The sequence below is a fragment of the Sciurus vulgaris genome (assembly GCF_902686455.1).
Source record: "Sciurus vulgaris genome assembly, chromosome: 13".
NCBI lineage: Eukaryota > Metazoa > Chordata > Mammalia > Rodentia > Sciuridae > Sciurus > Sciurus vulgaris.
Genome location: NC_136474.1, coordinates 64810389 through 64816388, shown reverse-complemented (window position 1 = coordinate 64816388; position 6000 = coordinate 64810389).

Genomic DNA, 6000 nt, shown 5'->3' with positions numbered 1-6000 from the left:
CCCCAACCCTCATGACTTAATTTGAGATCTTATGTGGCATCAGTGAGAAGAGTAGGTGACCTTATGGGGTGATCTCTACTATGTTCAATGCCATCACTAAGAAAAAATACATATTTTGCTCCGAATCAGTTATTAGGGTGGTTAAAAATGTGTTTTCTCTTACTTGTTACTTATAATAGAGTGACTAGGACATGGAACCAGGGATTAACTGCCTAGATCCAGACCCTAGCTTCTCAATTTGATTGTGGGGTGCTGTTAGTCAGTTACTTAGTCTCTGACTCAGCTTTCTTGTTATCAAAATAGAGAGAAAAGCGCTAGCGATCTCAGCGGGTTGCTATGGGATTAAAGAATGTAAATACTTAAAAATATTAAATATTTGAATAGTATTATGATTATATTTTATAAGTTTTTTTTTATTGGTTGAAAAGAGCCATCATCCAACAAAACAATGTATCTCTCACACTCAGAATCATTAAGTAAGTTTAGAAGGTGAAACCTGACATATAAGAATCTCTTTCACAGTCATAATTAAAAGGAGGTCCATGGCATTAAATTCCCAGTATAGTATAAATGAGGAAAAGAAAAGAATGCCTATATATCAGTACATTTCTCTAATATAAATGGATTGCTTGAAAAGCTAAAGAAAATCAATGTAAGGTTTCATTATCTTTTTCTTTTCTCTCTTTTTTTTTTTTTTTTTTTTTGATACTAGAGACTGAACCCAGGGGCACTTTACCCCTGAGTCACTTCCCCTGTCCATTGTAGCTTTTAGTTTGAGAGATGATCTCACGAAGTTGTTAAGAATGGACTCAACTTTGCAACATTCCTGCTTCAACCTCCTGGGTCACTGGGGTTATCACACAGCCAGCCCCGTTTTCTGTTTTTGTAGCAGATTGAACGCTGTGAACTGATGTATGTTATTGTTTAAAAATGAGGTATATAAAAATCTCATGTGATTCTCAATACAAGAATCAAAGAGTTGGAATGATTAGATGATGAGAGGTGTAAACTAGTCAGTGGATTAAATATATATAAATATATATATATATTTTTTAAATACCAGTCTCTTGCAATTGCATATGTTTCTTTTTATTCCTTAGAATAATAAAAGCAAGATGAAATTTCTTGAGAAAAACTACTGGAAAATGTAGAACTTAGTCTTCTTTTTGAAACACATCTTCAACAAAGATCAAGGTTTTTGTTTTTTTGTTTTCCTTTGTCAATGGGCTACATGAGTCTTATTTGATGAATCCCAGAGCTCTTCAATGAGGACCCCTGACTATATGGAATTTGAGTGAAAGAGGTCAGGCTTTCTAAATGTGTTTTTCAAATGGAAGAACAAAATGAAATGCTAATCTGTACTCTATTCTTTTTTTTAAAATATTTACAAAATTTAATGTTTAGAAAAATTTAGGTCCACATATTCTTTTTGTTAAATTTATTTTTATTGTAAACAAATGGGATACATGTTGTTTCTCTGTTTGTATATGGAGTAAAGGCATAAAATTTGTGTAATCATACATTTACATAGGGTAATGTGGTTTGATTCATTCTGTTATTTTTTCCCTTCCCCCACCCTCCCACCCCCCTTTTCCTTCTATACAGTCCCTCCTTCCTCCATTCTTGCCCCCTCCCCCCCATTATGTGTCATCATCCGCTTATCAGCGAGATCATTCTTCCTTTGGTTTTTTGAGATTGGCTTATCTCATTTATCATGATATTCTCCAATTTCATCCATTTGCCTGCAAATGCCATAATTTTATTATTCTTTATGACAGAGTAATATTCCATTGTATAAATAAACCAGTTTCTTTATCCATTCATCAATTGAAGGGCATCTAGGTTGGTTCCACAATCTGGCTATTGTGAATTGAGCAGCTATGAACATTGATGTGGCTGCATCTTTGTAGTATACTGATTTTAAGACCTTTGGGTATAGGCCGAGGAGTGGAAAGTTGGGTCAAATGGTGGTTCCATTCCAAGTTTTCTGAGGAATCTCCATAATGCTTTCCAGAGTGGCTGCACTAATTTGCAACCTCACCAGCAATGTATGAGTGTACCTTTTTCCCCACATCCTCACCAACACCTATTGTTGCTTGTATTCTTGGTAATCGCCATTCTAACTGGGTTGAGATGGAATCTTAGGGTAGTTTTGATTTGAATTTCTTTTATTACTAGAGATGTTGAATATTTTTTCATATGTCTGTTGATTGCTTGGGGATCTTCTGTGTAGTGTCTGTTCATTTCCTTAGCCCATTTGTTGATTGGATTATTTGTATTCTTGGTATAGAGTTTTTTGAGTTCTTTATATATTCTGGAAATTAGCGCTCTATCTGAAGTATGAGTGGCAAAGATATTCTCCCACTCTGTAGGCTCTCTCTTCACATTACTGATAGTTTCCTTTGCTGAGAGAAAGCTTTTTAGTTTGAATCTATCCCAGTTGTTGATTCTTGCTTTTATTTCTTGTGCTATGGGAGTCCTGTTAAGGAAGTCTGATCCTAAGCCAACATGTTGAAGATTTGGACCTACTTTTTCTTCTATAAGATGCAGGGACTCTGGTCTGATTCCGAGGACACTGATCCATTTTGAGTTGAGTTTTGTTCAGGGTGAGCGACAGGGGTTTAGTTTCATTCTGTTGCATTTGGATTTCCAGTTTTCCCAGCACCATTTGTTGAAGAAGCTATCTTTTCTCCACTGCATATTTTTGGCCCCTTTGTCTAATATGAGAAAATTGCATTTATTTGTGTTTGTGTCCATGTCCTCTATTCTGTACCATTGATCTACCTGTCTATTTTGGTACCAATACCATGCCGTTTTTGTTACTATTGCTTTGTAGTAGAGTTGAAAATCTGGTATTGTGATACCCCCTGCTTCATTCTTTCTGCTAAGGATTGCTTTAGCTATTCTGAATTTCTTATTCTTCCAGATGAATTTCATAATTGCTTGCTCTATTTCTGTAAGGTACATCATTGGGTTTTAATTGGAATTGCATTGAATCTGTATAACACTTTTGGTTGTACGGCCATTTTGACAATATTAATTCTGCCTATCCAAGAACTGGGAGATCTTTCCATCTTCTAAGGTTCTCTCTAATTTCTTTCTTTAGTGTTCTGTAGTTCTCATTGTAGAGGTCTTTCACCTCTTTTGTGAGATTAATTTCCATGCATTTTATTTTTTTCAAGGCTATTGTCAATGGGGTAGTTTTCCTAACTTCTCTTTCTGAAGATTCATCACTTATGTATAAAAATGCGTTGGATTTATGAGCATTGATCTTGTAACCTGCTACTTTACTGAATTCACTTATGAGTTCTAAGAGTTTTCTGATGGAATTTCCAGGTTCCTCTAAATATATAATCATGTCATCAGCGAACAGGGATATTTTGAGTTCTTCTTTTCCAATTCGTATCCCTTTAATTTCTTTGGTCTGTCTAATTGCTCTGGCTAGAGTTTCAAGGATGATGTTGAATAGAAGTGGTAAAAGAGGGCATCCCTGCCTTGTTCCAGTTTTTAGGGGGAATGCTTTCAGTTTTTCACCATTTAGAATGATGTTGGCCATGGGCATACTGTAGATGGCCTTTACAATGTTAAGGAATGTTCCCACTACCCCAATTTTCTCTAGTGTTTTGAGCATGAAGGGATGCTGTATTTTATCAAATGCTTTTTCTGCATCTATTCAAATAATCATGTGATTCTTGACTTTAAGTCTGTTGATATGGTGAATGACATTTATTGATTTCCGGATGTTGAACCACCCATGCATCCCTGGGATAAAACCCACTTGATTGTGGAGCACTATCTTTTTAATATATTTTTGGATGTGATTTGCTAAAATTTTGTTGAGAATTTTTGCGTCGATGTTCATTAAGGATATTGGTCTGAAATATTCTTTCCTTGTTGTGTCTCTGTCTGGTTTAGGTATCAGGGTGATATTGGCTTCATAGAATGAGTTTGGGAGGGTTGTCTCCTCTTCTATGTCATGGAATAGTTTGAGGAGTGTTGGAATGAGCTCGTCTTTAAAAGTTTTGTAGAACTCGACTGAGAACCCATCTGGTCCCGGACCTTTCTTTGTTGGTAGGCTTTTGATGACTTCTTCTATTTCATTGCTTGAAATTGATTTATTTAAGTTGTGTATGTCTTCCTGGTTCAGTGTAGGTAATTCATATGTCTCTAGAAACCTGTTGATTTCTTCGAGATTTTCTGATTTGTTGGAGTATAGATTTTTAAAATAGCTTCTAATTATATTTTGTATTTCACTCATGTCTGTAGTGATATTTCCTTGTTCATTCTGAATTTTAGTAATTTGAGTTTTCTCTCTCCTTCTCTTTGTTACTGTGGCTAAGGCTTTATCAATTTTGTTTATTTTTTCAAAGAACCAACTCCTTATTTTGTTAATTTTTTTCTATTCTATTGTTTCTTTTGTTTCAATTTCATTGATTTCAGATCTGATTTTAACTATTTCCTATCTTCTATTACTTTTGGTGTTGTTCTGTTCTTTTTCTAGGGCTTTGAGCTGTACTGTTGTCGTTTATTTGTTGATTTTTTCTTCTTTTATTGAATATGCTCCATGAAATAAATCTTCCTGTAAGTACTGCTTTCATAGTGTCCCAGAGATTTTGATATGATGTGTCTTTGTTCTCGTTTACTTCTAAGAATTTTTTTTAGTTCCTTCCTGATGTCTTCTGTTATCCATTCATCATATATTAGCATATTATTTCATCTCCAGGTGTTGGAGTAGTTTCTGTTTTTTATTCTGTCATTTATTTCTAATTTCAATCCATTATGATCTGATAGAATACAAGGTAGTGTCCTTATCTTCTTGTATTTGCTAACACTAGCTTTATGGCATAAAATATGGTCTATTTTAGAGAAGGATCCTAGTGCTGCTGAGAAGAAGGTATATTTGTTCTTTGTCAGATGGTATATTCTATTTATGTCTGTTAAGTCTAAATTATTGATTGTGTTATTGAGATCTATGGTTTCTTTATTCAATTTTAGTTTGGAAGATCTGTCCAAGGGTGAGAGAGCTGTGTTAAAGTTGCCTAGTATTATTGTGTTGTGGCCTATTTGATTTCTGGAATTGAGAAGGATTTGTTTGACGTACATGGATGAGCCAATCTTTGGGACATAGATATTTATGATTGTTATGTCTTGCTGATTTATGCTTCCCTTAAGCAGTATGAAATGTCCTTCTTCATACCTTCTCACTAACTTTGGCTTGAAGTCCACATTATGTGAAATGAGGATGGATACTCCAGCTTTTTTGCTGTGTCCATGTGCATGGTATGTTTTTTTCCCATATTTTCACCTTTAGTCTGTGGATATCTCTTTCTATGAGATAAGTCTCTTGCAGGCAGCATATTGTTGGATTTTTCTTTTTAATCCAATCTGCCAATCTATTTCTTTCGATTGATGAATTCAGTCCATTAACATTCAGGGTCATTATTGAGATATGATATGTTTTCCCAGTCATTTGACTCATTTTGGGTCTGTTGTAATTTGTGTATTTGAAGTCCTATAAGCCTCTTAAACTTGATTTTCCATTTCATTCTTTAGATTTGGGAAATTTTCTGATATTATTTCATTGAATAAATTGTTCATTCCTTTGGCTTGTTTCTCTAAGCCTTCCTCAATCCCAATAATTCTTAAATTTGGCCTTTTCATGATATCCCATAGTTCTTGTAGATTCTGTTCATGATTTCTAACCATCTTCTCTGTTTGTTCAACTTTGTTTTCAAGGTTAAATATTTTGTCTTCAATGTCTGAGGTTCTGTCTTCCAGGTGTTCTATCCTATTGGATATGCTTTCTATGGAGTTCTTAATTTGGTTTATTGTTTCCTTCATGTCAAGGATTTCTGTTTGGGTTTTTTTCAATATCTCTAACTCTTTATTGAAATGATCTTTTGCTTCCTGTATTTGCTCTTTTAATTGTCGATTGGTGTGATCATTCAGTGCTTGCATTTGCTCTTTCATCTCATCATTCAGTGCATGCATTTGCTCTTT